This window comes from Periplaneta americana, chromosome 17 (genome assembly GCF_040183065.1).
Source record: "Periplaneta americana isolate PAMFEO1 chromosome 17, P.americana_PAMFEO1_priV1, whole genome shotgun sequence".
In the NCBI taxonomy this organism is placed as follows: domain Eukaryota; kingdom Metazoa; phylum Arthropoda; class Insecta; order Blattodea; family Blattidae; genus Periplaneta; species Periplaneta americana.
Genome location: NC_091133.1, coordinates 132,632,556 through 132,650,805, shown reverse-complemented (window position 1 = coordinate 132,650,805; position 18,250 = coordinate 132,632,556).

The following is an 18,250-nucleotide window of genomic DNA, read 5'->3' as shown; positions in this document are numbered from 1 at the left end:
GGACATTTAGGAAATTCAGTTTACAAGAACAGTTTATTGCTATACAGAAGGGAAGGCCAACCCCAACACTACCTGGTCTCACATGCATGCATGTAGGCTAATTTGTAGCATGTTTCATTCAAGAAGGTGTCATTTAGTGCTGTTAATTTCTTTCCTCCTCTTAAGAAATATGCAGGAGCCGCCACTGATCGCTCTGTATATTAAGTTAGTAACTCAAATATCTTATTTTATTGTAGTACTATTGAGATAGGCCTATGTTGTTGTTGCTGTTTTCTAATACCAGGCGTTTGACAATAAAGTCATTTGACCTCTTGCACTCCAATATTTTTCAAAGATATTATCATGGTCAGCCACTGCAGCACAGATTTTGAGGTGTTCCGAATCCATTTCTTGGTTTGAGTTGCACAGTGGGCAGTTAGGGGACTGATATATTCCAATTCTATGCAGGTGTTTGGCCAAACAATCATGGACTGTTGCCAATCTAAATGCAGCTACAGACGATTTTCGTGGTAAATCGGGAATTAACTGTGGATTATGATGCAGAGAGTTCCATTTTTTCCCTTGAGATTGTGTTATCAAATTTTGTTTGTTGAAGTCTAAGTATGTAGATTTAATAAATCTCTTCACAGAGTAATACGTAGATTTAGTAACAGGTCTGTAAGTAGCAGTGCTGCCCTTCTTTGCTAAAGCATCCGCATTCTCGTTTCCCAGGATTCCACAATGGGATGGTATCCATTGGAATACAATTCTTTTATTGAGTGGTATTAATTGAGAGAGCATTTTAGTTATTTCTGCTGTTTGAGATGAAGGTGTGTGTTTAGAGACTATTAATAGAATAGCTGCTTTGGAGTCTGACAATATAATTGCATTCTTAAATTTATTGTTGTAGTATAGAAGATTCCTGAGACTTTCACTTATTGCAATGATTTCTCCATCAAAACTTGTTGTTCCATATCCAAGAGATCTATAAAGTGAGAAGAGACAGCACGTAACACCTGCACCGGCACCTTGTTCTCTGGAGATCAAAGATCCGTCGGTGTATAAATGAAGCCAGTTTTGTGGAGGGTACCTAATATTAATTGTCTCTAAAGACAATTGTTTCATTATTTCAGTATTTACTTCTGATTCAGTATTTCTTCTGTTAAATTTAGATTATATTCTATATTTAATAGAGTTAAAGGATTTGGTTTAATTTGTAAGTTTTCTTTTAAATTCGGGATATTGATTTTCTGTTTTAATTCTTGAACCATGGATATGAAACTTTTTTGAGTTTTTAATCTACAGAGAGGACTGTATGAATGCCAATTGTTTCCTGGTAATTGAGATATTATTATTATTACTATTATTATTATTATTATTATTATTATTATTACAAGTTAATCAATTCTAATTTATAGGGGAAATAATTTTATTTAATGAAGTACAAACAAAAATATTGTTGCAAATCAAGATTTCAGGTATAACTCCCTGCAAAGTTGATTTGAATAATTTCGAGGGAAAAATTGTTCCGAAGCCGGGTATCGAACCAGCGACCTTTGGTTTAACGTACCAACGCTCTACCACTGAGCTACTCGGGAACTCTAACCGACAACTAAATAAAGAATAAGAATTTACATGATTATAATTTTAAAAATACTTCAAGCACATGTTTTTTTAATAATGTATTTAAACCAAAGGTCCCGGGTTCGATACCCGGCTCCGGAACAATTTTCCCCTCGAAATTATTCAAATCAACTTTGCAGGGAGTTATACCTGAAATCTTGATTTGCATAATACACGTCACTGTTCGTTAACAGAAAACCATAATTTAAGTCACACGGAGTTAGTGTGCACTCGAAGTTGGTTGCTTGACGGTTGTCAGCCCACTTTGAGGTCTGTGGATATAGAGGGAAAAATTGGATCGGTGTCGGTTAGAGTTCCCGAGTAGCTCAGTGGTAGAGCGTTGGTACGTTAAACCAAAGGTCCCGGGTTCGATACCCGGCTCCGGAACAATTTTTCCCTCGAAATTATTCAAATCAACTTTACAGGGAGTTATACCTGAAATCTTGATTTGCATAATACACGTCACTGTTCGTTAACAGAAAACCACAATTTAAGTCACACGGAGTTAGTGTGCACTCGAAGTTGGTTGCTTGACGGATGTCAGCCCACTTTGAGGTCTGTGGATATAGAGGGAAAAATTGGATCGGTGTCGTTTAGAGTTCCCGAGTAGCTCAGTGGTAGAGCGTTGGTACGTTAAACCAAAGGTCCCGGGTTCGATACCCGGCTCCGGAACAATTTTTCCCTCGAAATTATTCAAATCAACTTTACAGGGAGTTATACCTGAAATCTTGATTTGCATAATACACGTCACTGTTCGTTAACAGAAAACCACAATTTAAGTCACACGGAGTTAGTGTGCACTCGAAGTTGGTTGCTTGACGGTTGTCAGCCCACTTTGAGGTCTGTGGATATAGAGGGAAAAATTGGATCGGTGTCGGTTAGAGTTCCCGAGTAGCTCAGTGGTAGAGCGTTGGTACGTTAAACCAAAGGTCCCGGGTTCGATACCCGGCTCCGGAACAATTTTTCCCTCGAAATTATTCAAAAATATTGTTGGCAACATAATAAAAACCTTAATTATTTCGAAACCCATAAAATATATGATTCAAAAGTATGTGTTAATTTCATGGCATCTATGGTTTAAAATGATACACCACACGTCTTTATTGGAGAATCTTTCTACTCCGGAAATCTCCTTCGCATCTCGGCGGGTTCAAGTAAGCAAAGAGAGCGCGCATTGACTTCTTGTATTTCTATTCCTCGGGGCACAACTCAACCTTATCATACTGTAATTCTCTTCATCGGCGTAGAATATGTGATCCACTGCATCACGTCGGGAGCAACAGCGTGATGCTGACCCATAATCTTCCGTGCCTGGTTCTGCATGATCTTTCCAGCATTATAAGGCATTCAGTTTTGCCTCGCCGTGTCTTTGGAGCCCAGTGTCCTCGATTTAAAATGATAAGGAATGCTCTCGTTACTTCAATTAAACTCCAGGTTAATCAGTTCGCGAGAGTGCCATAGCAACAAACAAACGACTGCATATCATCGGAAAGGTGAGGCCAATCATTTGTGTATTATTCCATTTGCCATGTTTACGTATTTGCAAGTCTGTGTACATTATTTTTCAAGGTTTTGAATAATGGAGTTGCATTTGAAAGCCAGACTAATAAGCCTAAGCTTTTAAATTAAAGTTGATTTTAATTAGTACTCCGATCCCCAAGGTAGCACTTTATTTTAAAAGCAATCGTTGCGTTTACACTCCTGCATTTTAAGCTCACTATACATTATTGCTGTATATAGTACAAAGTGGAGAAAAACTATCTGAACAAACTGTAGCTGGTATCAAAACAATATATTTTATTAAGTGGCCGTTGGTGACAAAATCTGACACCGTTGCATTTATTCTCATGAAAATACATGAAAATCACAATGTCCGATACACCGCTGCAGGAAGGAATCCGTTCTATTTCACAAATTTTAGAGGGAACAGTGAACAGGACCTACGTCAGCAATTTAGAAATTATAGGCTAATCCTTTGGGAAAGTCCAGAAAAACAGAGAGGGTTTGGAATTCAAAGGATTACACCAGTCGCTTGTTTATGCTGATGACGTGAATAGACCTATGTTAGAAGAAAATACACAAACGATTAGGGAAAACACGGGAATTTTACTTGAAGCAAGTAAGGAGATAGGTTTGGAAGTAAATCCCAAAAAAAAAACAAAGTATATGATTATAGCACGAAATGTAAATATAAAAGTTGGAAATTTGTCCTTTGGATAAATTGCAAAAAAAATTCAAATATTTTAGAGTAATAGTAACAAATATAAATGACTCGAGAGAAAACTAGATTCAGAAAAAATATGGGAAATACCTGCTTTCGCCATCCAGTTTGCTGTCGAAAAAACTGAAAGTTAGAATTATAAAACAGTTATATTACCGGTTGTTCTGTATGGTTGCGAAACTTGGACTCTTACTTTGAGAGAGGAACAAAGATTAAGAGTGTTCGAGAATAAGGTGCTTAGGAAAATATTTGAGACTGAGAGGAATGAAGTTACAGGAGAATGGAGAAAGTTACACAACGCAGAACTGCACGCATTGTATTCTTCACCTGACATAATTAGGAACATTAAATCCAGACGTTTGAGATGGGCAGGGCATGTAGCACGTATGGGAGAATCCAGAAATGCATATAGAGTGTTAGTTGGGAGGCCGGAGGGAAAGAGACCTTTGGGGAGGCCGAGACTTAGATGGGAGCATAATATTGAAATTGATTTGAGAGAGGTGGGATATGATGCTAGGACTGGATTAATCTTGCTCACGATAGGGACCGATGGCGGGCTTATGCGAGGGCGGCAATGAACTTAGCTCATTGTAGCTACTTTTCAAAAATATAACCTTAATTACTATAAATAGATAAGATAACGTTTTATTGAAATTTAATAGTATAACCTAACATAATCTAACCTAACCTAACATAGGCCTAGGTGGTTCCTTTATTATCGTTTTAAAACAAAAGAAGAATGTATCTCATAGCAACTAAGTGCTGTAGTTCCTACGTCCGAAGTAAAATACAGAGTTGCCTATTTTCAGTAAGAAAGGAGCAGATAACTCCTAGAGGATTAGAAGCTCTAACTTAACCTTGCGTTAAAATCTCCTACAACCTGATACCGCAACTTCGATGGCATGATATAAAATGAAGGGTTGCATAATGTGAAAAAATGGGGAAGTAAATCGTTCTGAACACTGTACGTAGTGATTCTTGAACTATGATCGTCAGTTTGTGTGAATAGCCTACGGGTTTTATACCGAACAATTACCCAGTTACTTCCCAGTTTTGTATTCCGAATTCTGTTCTTCATTTCTTCCTCTAAATTTGAAAAATTAATTTTGACTCATCATTGAATGTTGAAGTAGCCTATGTCCAAAATAAGATTTCCCACTTCCATTCTGTTTGCAGATATTCAGCTATCAAGTAAAGAACAAGAACTTGGTTAGGTATATGTTTAATTTATCTGACAATGCTGCAGGATGGTGTCTAACTCTACTCGAATAGCAAATGCCAAAAAAATGTGCTGCAGTATTGTTTAGCTAGCCCAGCTATGCGCTACTAGACGAAACATTACGTGTTTGTCTCCTGACCTTGCTTGCCTCGGTTAGCTCCCGCCTCACAGTCAGCTGGTTACTTCACGCGCGTACTATTTATTTTCTTCATTTGATATTTTCAATACTTTCTTATCAACGGTACACCTGTAAAAAAATATGCGTTTATTTGTGCTTTCAATGCGGAATTTAACCATATATTTTAAAAATATCTTTTCCTTGGCAAAGGCGTCTTAATGAAGAAAAATCTAAATCCATAAAATCCATAAAAAGTAAGAAAAACTGTTTACATGTCAATATAAACTTTAATTTCTCAGCATCAAAATAAACCATGATTTTGATCATTGAGTGAAAGAGTTTCGGAGCCACAACAGTTTAAAATTGCTAATTTTATGAAAATACAATAAATTTAAATATTTTTAATTTAAACACTATGAAGTTGTGATGCCTCAAACTTTGCACAAAGCATTGTATCGCAGTTGTCAACGGACAGAAAAAGTTTAATTGTATTTAAAAATTGCAAGGTCAATTTTCTCTATATTTTGGTCGATTTGAGATGGAATAGCCCGTATAAACCTTTAAGGTCTTAACCGATTAATCCTGCAATCGATATCAAAAACCCGGTTGTCTAGAGTAGAATATATAAAAGTTGTGTCTCTGTATTTTGTGAATTCAAAATTATAACTGAAAAAAAAGTCTTCATTCGTGTGTGTGAATAGAAACGTTATATCAGGCATTAACATGCTACCGACTTGTCAATATAACATAAGAAGCTGAAATCGTCAATTATGTTGTAGGCTATATAGTGGATGCATTCATTCCTATCACGACTAACTTTTCGTGTTTCTCCATTTTATTCCTCCATAGTTCATTATTATTATTTTTGTTGAAGTTGCACTCTACAACTTACTTAGGGTTCATAGGACGATCCTTCCCTTCCCAACCCCGTCGTGTTTTTTACTCGTTATGCAGCCACCCCTACACGGCCCCCCACCCGGAGCGCCATCTGATGATGTCAGCTGTGGAACAACACTCAGGTCGATACCGAGTTGCATCGCAAAATTGGTCTTTGAGAGATTCTGTATCCGGAAACGGCCGCACGCTTTGTTGCTGCAGACTTTATTAAAAGGCAGACTCAAGTTATCTTTCATGGGGCCCTAAGTACAATTAAATGCTTGCGATGGATGAATTTAGTTCCGCAAGAACTAACGAGCCAGAAGCTCTTTGTACAAGGCCTCTTCTGCAATCTCTTGCCATTTAACGGCTTAAAATCTTCCTTCAGAGAAAGGAGGTCCATTACACTCATCGTTAAGACCACTATGTATGGCGAGTGCCGCAGACAATACCAAGGAGACCGATGTAGCGCGACTGCAACTTGATGTCACGAGAAATATACGGGCACTTAGTGTCTTAACTGAATTTCATTTGAAGTACATGTAGTACTTATTTATTTATTTATTTACTTATTTATTTATTTACTTACTTATTTATTTATTTACTTACTTATTTATTTACTTATTTATTTATTTACTTATTTATTTATTTACTTACTTATTTATTTATTTACTTATTTATTTATTTACTTACTTATTTATTTATTTACTTATTTATTTATTTACTTATTTATTTATTTACATATTTACTTATTTATTTACTTATTTATTTATTTACTTATTTATTTATTTATTTACTTATATATATATTTATTTATTTACTTATTTACTTAATTACTTACTTATTTACTTATTTATTTATTTACTTATTTATTTATTTATTTACTTATTTATTTATTTATTTACTTATTTATTTACTTATTTATTCACTTATTTATTTATCTATTTATTTACTTACTTATTTATATATTTACTTATTTATTTATTTATTTACTTATTCATTTATTTATTTACTTACATACTTATTTATTTATTTATTTATTTACTTACTTATTTATTTATTTATTTATTTATTTACTTATTTACTTATTTATTTATTTACTTATTTATTTATTCATACATTTATTTATTTATTTACTTACTTATTTATTTATTTATTTATTTATTTATTTATTTATATATTTATTTATTTATTCATTCATTCGTTCATTCATTCATTCATTCATTCATTCATTCATTCATTCATTCATTCATTCATTCATTCATTCATTCACTCATTCACTCATTCCTTTATTTATTTACTTATTTATTTACTCATTTATATACTCACATATTTACTCATTTATTTACTCATTTATTTACTCATTTATTTACTCATTTACTCATTTATTTATTTATTTATCTATCTATCTATCTATCTATCTATCTATCTATCTATCTATCTATCTATCTATCTATCTATCTATCTGTCTGTCTGTCTGTCTGTCTGTCTGTCTGTCTGTCTGTCTGTCTGTCTGTCTGTCTGTCTGTCTGTCTGTCTATCTATCTATCTATCTATCTATCTATCTATCTATCTATCTATCTATCTATCTATCTATCTATCTATCTATCTATCTATCTACCTACATGCCTGCCTGCCTGCCTGCCTGCCTGCCTGCCTACCTACCTACCTACCTACCTGTCTATCTATCTATCTATCTATCTATCTATCTATCTATCTATCTATCTATCTATCTATCTATCTATCTATCTATCTATCTATCTATCTATCTATCTATCTATCTATCTATCTATCTATCTATCTATCTATCTATCTATCTATCTATCTATCTATCTATCTATCTATCTATCTATCTATCTATCTATCTACCTACCTACCTACCTACCTACCTACCTACCTATCTACCTATCTACCTATCTACCTATCTATCTATCTATCTATCTATCTATCTATCTATCTATCTATCTATCTATCTATCTATCTATCTATCTATCTATCTATCTATCTATCTATCTATCTATCTATCTATCTATCTATCTATCTATCTATCTATCTATCTATTTATTTATTTATTTCCGAAAAATTAAATCAGGTATACTTACAATGTTTTTGAACTCACCGTCTCAAATAAGATATATGATGAGTATTGATTAATACACACAAGTATTTGCTTAATTAAATTGAAGACATTAACACGTTTCTAATTTTCTTGTTGTATTTCAGTGGACTACAGTTATGGATGTAAGTTAACTAAGTTACAGAATTATACAACTGAGGGCCAAAATTAATGCTGTGCCTTAAACCAGCAGATGAGGGACATTTAGGTTGTAGGCCTACTGATTGTTGTTTAGGTCTGAATCTCACAAGTGATACCAACAAGGCACCACTAATGAGGCGGGAACTAGGCCAGGAGATAATGGGTAGGGTGGTCAGTTCCTTTTCCCCTCCATTGCATACATCGCTGACTAGTAACATATTACACTAGTCAGATTCAAACAACTGTTCTTCCTCTGACACATATCATCAAGTGAGATGTACTGCCTGATAATGGATGTACTAATCAGCCAGAACCCCAATCTGAGGACAGTTCTACTGATATTAAATTATTATTTCGTCTAATACCTTGATCATGTGCCTTTAATATGTATGTATTTATTTACACTGCAAGTGGGCAAACACCCGGTGGCAGTGGTAGACACAATATAAACAATACAGAATAAAATTACAATACACAATAAAATTATACAATACAAATACAATTGTATACACAATAAAATTGAACACAATAATTACAATTAATAATAATACATAAAATAACCTAATTAATAAGTGAACCTAATTTTACAATACAACCTACATATGTATAGGCCCTACATAAGTATCACATTGATACTGATAATAATAATATTTCACTTTACTCTCATCTCACTCACTGTAGTGGCACTATGACGCATTTCACTGACACTTTAGGACACATTTCACTGACACTATAGAACACATTTCACTGACTCTCTATAACACTTTCCACTGACACTATAGAACACATTTCATTGACGCTATAAATTATCACTGATCGGAACTATTCACTGCACTGTAAAACCATAACTTCATTGACTCACCTCGCTTCACTGATATAACAGTTCAAATAAGACGGATAATTACACCCTTATGCATACTTATAAACAGAACTACATTTAAGCTAAACATTTCTAGTCTAAGGCCCTCTTACACGCTATTTTAAAATAATTTACAATTCAAACCAAGGGAGTAACTCGTCAGGCTAAATAAATCCATGTCACCTTAAAAAATTAAATGTTAAATGTCACCTTAATTTTAAATTACACTTTATACACAACTTTTTAAGTTATTCTTGAATCTCCTTAAGGAAGAACAGCCCTCAAAGACCGCTGAAGGTAGGTCATTCCAATCATTTATAGTTCTATTAAAAAATTAGATTTTACCTACATCCGTTTTCTGTTTCCTACATTTGATTTTAAAATCATGATTGTTCCTACCGTAGTACGTTGGCTTTTCTAACCGAGCCGTTATGTCTCTCCATGCTTTCTGACCCAGATGTGCTCTATACAATGATGTTAACCTTATTGTTGTGGTGGCAGGTTTTATTATGACCTCACTCTTCTCGCCATTTCATAGCTGTCCCTACTTACATCAAAATTATCACAATCTGTTAAGCAAGCTAAGAAATATAATGATAGAGACGGAAGCTGAATCTTCTTCTGCAGGGTCGATGAGGCAGTTCTATAATACGAAGTGAGCATCCATCGCTGATTGACAATTAAATATCACTTTATTAAAAGTCATGGCTTCAATGATCCGTGCCGCGAAGTTTAAGACTGTAGAGTTCATTATGATCACCTTTTATACAAGTTCTTTATAAAAAAAAAAATGCCTAACGTGGATAAAGGCGAATCTCCCCTTCCTACAAGCCCTTCGCCCCGTTTATACGCGCAATTTTATTGGCTTCGAGGCAGCTCAAGGATAAACGCAAACTTTGATGTGGATGTTTGCATTGGGGCAATTATCAAAGGTCTGTCTGCGGTACTGTGGGTTCTACACGGGTAGAGACGATAAGGGGTGGGGATTGAAGGGGGTAGTTTCCAGAATCCAACAGCAGCAACCCTCTTTTAGTAGGCCTTAGCCCTGCTCTCTCTCACTCTAATGTTTGTCGGGCTCTGACATGGAAAAGGGTAAACGGCCCATCAAAATGACGAATTATACAGGGTGATTAGGAAAGTCATAGCTGGAATTTTGTAATGGTTTGTAATGTAACTAGAGCATACTTTCCTATTTGCACCACCAAAATTTGATACATAGGTATCATTCATTCATAGTGTTCTGTCCAAGGGCAGGTCTTTTACTGCAAACTCAGCATTCTCCAATCTTCCCTACTTTACGCCTTTCTTTTGGTCTCCACATATGATCCAGGTAATATAAGTTATAATATCCCAATCATGTCATTTTGTGGGAGCTGCGTTCGGGCTTGGGTTGGATCCTCTTTGGTCTTTCGTTTCTTCCGAGGTTTTCCACAGCCGTGGGACTGAAGCCGGATGGTCTATGGCGAGTCCTTGGCATCAACCCCTTTGATTTGATTACCTGGTTGGGTTTTTCCGAGGTTTTCCCCAGCCAAAAGGCAAATTCCGGGTAATATTTTGGCGAATCCTCGGACCTCACCTCATCAAACTACATCTCGCCAAAATATTGTAAAACATTGCACAAAATTGTAGAAAATTACTAAATTGTAAAACTATAAAAATTTGTAAGAATCGCAATTGTAATATTGTAAAATTTTGACTTGTTCCACATCTTAAAGCTTCATTGCTCATGTAAGATCTATGGAATAAAATGAATGAATGAATGAATGAATGAATGAATGAATGAATGAATGAATGAATGAATGAATGAATGAATGAATGAATGAAAGTAAAATCTGTTTGAATAATAAAATAATACAAAGAGTAAATACCTTCACTTATCTTGTCTATATACTATCACCCTATGATGAAGTAGATATTGCTGAAAAAATAGGGTGAATATAATACAACAATAGGGATCATTAATAAAATCATGAATCCTTCACTAGTACAAAGAGACACACAAGAATAGACTTGTATAAAACCTTAGCACAGCCAGTATTAAGCTATGGTAGCGAAGCGTGGACTGTGAAGAATAAAGATGTCAGTAGAATAACAGCAAGTGAGGTGAGGTTCATGAGAGCAACAGCTGGATATACTCGCTGGGATCATAAAAAAAATGAGGACAATGCAAGAACTTCAAATAAAACCAGTTATGCAGTTCATCAGCAAGTATCAACTTCAGTGGAAGGGTCATCTCGAACGAATGGATCGATGCAGAATTCCAAAAGCACTGTTTCATTACCATCCGCATGGCAAAAGATCTCTAGGTCGTCCGAAGAAGAGATGGACTGAAAATTCTAGTTTTCAGACCGTAACAGGCCACTCGGCCTAATAGTTGTTAGGAAGACGACGAAGATGTCCCAATATTAATATTGAAATGTTGTTTTTTAAAGAATAGCAGATCCTTGATATCCAGGTCATCGATTCTTTGTCATTATCATTGAACTTATGTTGTCTTTCTCAATTTGCTACAATCACGAATGAAGCCTCTACGGTGCACTTAATGTTAAAGCGTCTTGGAAGTCATTGTATACAATCTCAACGAATAGGCCGGCTTTAAATTAATAGAAAATTCGTGATAATATTAGTCCTTTCATTATATACAACAAAACATAAAAATACAGAAAATATTCATTGTATTTTAATGTTCTTTTATGCTCGACCATGCCGAAACGTAGTAATTATACACCTGGTAGCAGACCTTTAATGCATGTCATTAAAGTACACCTACTCATTAAAGGTCAAGTCTTCCAGCCAATGACGACTCAGGTTACAACTGTTCAGCCAATGACAGGTCAGCTTTCTACCGTTATAAAACCGCAAGCATCGATTATTCTCGGATATGCAATCGAAAGAGAATTAGCGAAAATCACGGAGGCTGGAAATCCAATACTGTTGCAGAAGATTATGTTCTGTTACTATAATAATTAGCGTTAATTGTAAATAATATTTAAATAAATTCAATTTGTCATCTCGTTTTTCAGTGTCTAATTTAATTTCAATGTTATCTCTGTAGGTTCTTATGGCCTAGCAAGGTCAATGTGGATATCTGTTCCTCGGAAAAAATCAATACCTTCGCGTCTGCGCACATCTCACAACATACGGAACATTGCTGAAGGTCAGATACAATTAAAATTAATAATATCAAGTTAGAAATATGGTCGAGCATAAAAAGTCGTATGAAACTCGCCTATAATGGTAATTAAGAAGCTCGTATGAAAATTATGAAACTCGCTTGCGCTCGTTTCATAAATATCTATACTCACTCCTTAATTACCTTCATTATAGGCTCGTTGCATAATGTACTATTCTTCAATACTGACAGCTATATTCAACAAACATCCTTGCCAAACACCTCCATGTTGCAGTGTAAAGAAGTAAGAATGTTGTCATAAGCCACTGTCTGAACATCCGCAAGAACGTCTCTGTAAAGCATGCGCGTAGCTGTATTCCATGTATATTGTGTTAGTTTATAAAACTAGATTATTGTTTATTCATTAGCAACTGCCTTCCAATGACGGTAGCCCCAAAGGACTCAGTATACCGTATCAATTTACAAAAATGTATGCAAATAGCAATTTAACAGACAGAAAAACAGCTGAAAGAATACAAATCAAAACACAATCAATTAAGATTAACAAAATTATTACTGTTCAAAAAAAATATGAAAAAAAGAAATAACTCGACCTAAATCAGATTTGTTTCAATAACGTTCCAAAGCTGTTAACTTTCAGCAGCAAATGATAAAAGTCTTTTATTGCTGTCTGGTATTTGGAGATGACGTTTCCCAGAGCTTGTCTCGCAATCAATTAATCAATCAATCAAGTTAAAAGCTATGGACATATAATATATAAAATACACTGAGATAAGAATAAGTATTCATTTACTTACTTATGGCTTTTAGAGAACCCGGAGGTTCATTGAAGCCCTCACAAATTCCCATCATCGGTTCCTATCCTGAGCAAGATTAATTCAGTCTCTATGATCATATCCCATCTCCTTCAAATTCATTTTAATATTATCCTCTCATCAACGTTTCGGCCTCCCCAAAAGTCTTTTTCCCTCCGGCATCCCAACTAACACTCTATATGCATATCTGGATTAGCCCATACATGTTACATGTTCTGCCCATCTCAAACGTCTGGATTTAATGTCCCTAATTATGTCAGGTGAAGAATACAATGCGTGCAGTTCTGTGTTGTGTAACTTTCTCCATTCTCCTGTAATTTCATCCATCTTAGGGTTTATTAAATTGGATAATAAAAAAAAAAACTTCATCCCTCTTAGCCCCAAATATTTTCCTAAACACCTTATTCTGGAACACGCTTAACCTCTGTTCCTCTCTCAAAGTGAAAGTCCAAGTTTCACACCCATAAAGAACAACCGGTAATATAACTGTTTTATAAATTCTAACTTTCAGATTTTTTGAGAGCAGACTGGATGACTAAGCTTCTCAACCGAATAATAACACGCATTTCCCATATTTATTCTGTGTTTAATTTGCTCCCGAGTGTCATTTATATTTGTTACTGTTGCTCCAAGATATTTGAATTTTTCCACCTCTTCAAAGAATAAATTTCCAATGTTTATATTCTGTTCTGGTCACGAGACATAATAATGTACTTTGTCTTTTCGGGATTTACTTCCATACTTATCTCTTTACTTCCTTCAAATAAAATTCCCATATTTTCCCTAATCGTTTGTGGATTTCTCCTAACATATTCACGTCATCCGCATAGACAAGCAGCCAATGTAACCCATTATTTATGTTTATGCTCGACCATGCCGAAATGTAGTAATTATACACCTGGTAGCAGTCCTTTAATGCATGTCATTAAAGTACACCTATTCATTAAAGTTCAGGTTTTCGATTATTCTCGGATATGCAATCGAAAGACAACGAGGGAAACGTCACGGAGGCTGGAAATCCAATACTGTCGCAGAAGGTTATGTTCTGCTACTATAATAATTAGCGTTAATTGTAAATAATATTCAAATAAATTCAATTTGTCATCTCGTTTTTCAATTCTAAATCAATTTCCAGATTATAACAAAATTAGTTCATGTTATTCTCTAAATTATATCAAGGTCAATGACATTATTGTTCCTCGGAAAAAATCAATACTTTCGCGTCTGCGCACATCTCACAGGTCACTTCTGCTCTTCAGTGAGATGCGAATAAAATGAATACTTCTGAATAATTTCAAGTTAGAAGTATGGTCGAGCATAAAAAGTCGTATGAAACTTGCCTATAATGGTAATTAAGACGCTCGTATGAAAATTATGAAACTCGGAAAAAATCAATACTTTCGCGTCTGCGCACATCTCACAATTTACGAGCTTGCACAAGGTCACTTCTGCTCTTCAGTGAGATGCGAATAAAATGAATACTTCTGAATAATTTCAAGTTAGAAGTATGGTCGAGCATAAAAAGTCGTATGAAACTTGCCTATAATGGTAATTAAGACGCTCGTATGAAAATTATGAAACGAGCTTGCGCTCGTTTCATAAACAAACATACTCGCGTCTTAATTAGGCCTACTATCATTATAGGCTCGTTGCATAATGTACTATTACAATACTAGACGAAACGTTAATTTACCAGTAAGACAGCACAAAATTATTCACAGCGTCAGTTTCAAATACAGTATGAGTTCAAGGTCGAGATTGTAGCGTACTGCATAATCAAAATGTGCCCTGAATTTGAACTTTTTCCGTTATGAAATTCAATAGAAAATTAAACATCTGCTTATAAATAATATTTATATTTTATTAATCCTATATATAAAGTTTTTGTTGTGTGTTTTTGTTTTTTATATAAGCCTATATATATATATATATATATATATATATATATATATATATATATATCTTTTATGTAGATGGAACTGCACACGAACACGAGTTTTACTCATACGAGAATTCCTGATTCTTTACATCTTCTATGTAATGCAGTATAACTAAATATCAAATTTCAAGTAGGGATGAGTTTGTGAGAAATAGCTACTGTAGGTTACACATATGTAGACACAGCAGGGTATTTTGAAAATTTCTGCAGACAAGAAACACTAAAGAATTACAGACCAAGACGAATAGAGAAATAAATGCAAGAACACGTAAGAAGGATGGCTGTCGACAGTACACATAAATTAATAACTATTTATAGGTGTGACTAAAAGAGAAATATTGTAAGTCCAAGGAAAAGTTGACTCTAGTTATACGTAATTGTTCCAATTTTTTTCCAGAAACAGGCCTCGTTGTGAGGATGAGTATTGAATCCGGGTCTCGGGAATTGAAGCCCCACGCTGCAGCCGTTCCGCTATACAAGTAGCTATATAAATATCCCTGTAGTCGGCGCCTAAGCATGAGTCTTCAAGTATGCAAAATGAGACGAGAATAGGAGTGTCGTCACTCGAGGAGCGTGTCTTGGCTGAAGTGTGGAGGGTTGAACGTTTCGCAACCTGCTTATAACAACAATACTTAGCTTGAGGGAAGTGAAGAATGAATTTACGCCAGAATAAGCTAGAAGAAAGGGGAGGGAAAGGGTCTAGTCTAGTTCAGTGGGCGGATATATGAAAGTGGGAAATGGGGTGGCGAAAATTCACAATCACACAAGTTGGGGGACAGTTATTTTGCTTTCTGTTTGTTGTTTTCTGTTTGGTTTTCCAGTCACTGAATGGGTAACGGCCCGTACTGGGAGGAGGGTTCGTGGGGAGAGATTTTCTAAATGAAACATTTGTTGGCTCGCCTTGGGAAGGGAAGCGTTCCCAGCATCAGCAAAGAACTCGTCCACTTAGCTCTTTTAATTAATACTTGCCCTTGTAGTTAGTTCTAAGTTCTGAGCTAAGTTGTAAAGGACCTCAGCGATTAGTTTCAAATTACGTACCTTCACGTGCTTATAATTTACAAAAGAGCATTGCATACATTTAGCAGAGCACAAGTAGTAACTTATAAAGGGAGGACCGGTTACAAATTTCTTTGAAACTCAGAGCGAAGCATAATTGTCCTTCTCGGTCGATTTCACAGGAAACCTCAAATTGTGCCGTGGAGCCGTAGAAATTCCTTCCCTAGACTTGTCTCAACCCCCCCCCCTCTCTCTCTCTCGCCTTGTTTCACAGCGTCTATCTCCGTCGCCCTTATTTGCATTCGCTCTGTATCTGAACTCCCAAAACAGCCTCTTCAATAATTTTATCGTCAGTAACTGAAAATGAATTAATTTTAATGGCATATGATTTCAAAAATAACATTGCCATCGGAAGAGATAGCATCTCAACTAACATAAAGAATATTTTGCAATTCATTTTATGTAGATTTTCAGAAAAGTCTATAGGCCTACATATATATATATATATATATATATATATATATATATATATATATATATATAAATTAATGAATAAACCCATACGTATTAGACATCCACTATTCAAAATTGCCAACAATGCCTTAATTGATTTACCAACACCATCCAATATCAGAACATGATGAAACTTTGGTTCATTATTAGGATTATGTTTAGTAATACAAACTGCCACAGGATTATTCTTGGCAATAGATTATTGTCCTAACATTGAAAAAGCTTTTTCAAGAACTGCCCACATTTGCCGTGATGTAAATTATGGTTGATTATTACGAACTTTACACGCAAATGGAGCATCTATATTCTTTATCTGCATTTATTTACACATTGGACGAGGAATATATTATGGATCATATAAATTCTTACATACCTGATCAGTAGGTGTAATCATTCTATTCCTAACAATAGCAACAGCTTTTATAGGTTATGTCCTCCCATGAGGACAAATATCATTTTGAGGAGGAACTGTAATTACAAATCTTTTATCAGCAATCCCATACCTAGGTAGTGATTTAGTACAATGAGTATGAGGTGGTTTTGCAGTAGATAACGCAACACTTAATCGATTCTTCACATTTCATTTTCTACTCCCATTTATTGTAAGAGCAGCTGTAATAGTCCATTTGCTATTCTTACACCAAATATATTATTTCAATGTACCGAAGTACATATGATATTTACATGCAGATATTCTGCGTCATCATACGATGAAAGAGTAATGGAACGGAGAAAAATTCTCGGCGCCGGAGAGAATTTTTCTCCGTTCCATCACTCTTTCATCGTATGATGACGCAGAATATCTGCATGGAAATATCATATGTACTTCGGTACATTGAAATAATATATGATATGCATAAATCACGAAGTGATTTAAGACGGCGCTTATTCCGTCGGATCCCGGCCAACTCGTCACTCATAACGAGTGCACCTCAGCACATGTGTGGACTTCGGTCCTATGTTCATAGACTCTATGACGTAGTGCAGAGGGCGGCCACTAGAGGGAACCCAAGAGTTGGAACTCAATCAGAGACAGTTCTGTCCGACGTCGGGGTTGTATCCGGTGTGGCTTAGTGGATAAAGCATCAGCACGTAGAGCTGAAAACCCGGGTTCAAATCCCGGCGCCGGAGAGAATTTTTCTCCGTTCCATCACTCTTTCATCGTATATATTGAAAGTTTATTGTTTCAGTCATTGACTTTACTGTTGTGTATGTTTTAGGTGTTATCCTTTACATAATAAGCAAAGCTCGGAACTTGAGGGCTTGTGTCGTGTGCTTGAGTAAGGTTACAGGTACAACGTACACAAAGCTCACGCTGCAAGTGCTCAGGGACAGTCGTGTGTACTAAGAAAGTGGCCACAACTAATGACAGGAAGACGGACGAAGAAACTGTTATGTTGAAGCCAATGACATTCAGAGAATTAAAGGTAAACGGTCTGTTTGAGGAAATATAAAATACGTGTTATTTCGAATGGGTATTATAGAAATTTGAAAATACATTTTGTTTTAAATTTAAGATACAGAATTTCGTGGAGAATTCGGAGGAGATACATTGTTTTTTTCGAATGGAGAGTTTATATTTTGTAAGTTGTGCCACACACAAACTAGAGGCTGGAAACGGAATTCATTGAAAGGCATTGCAGTCCCTCAAATTGTAGAAAAGTCTGTCCATAGCCATGGATCGAAACGTAGAAGGGCTTGC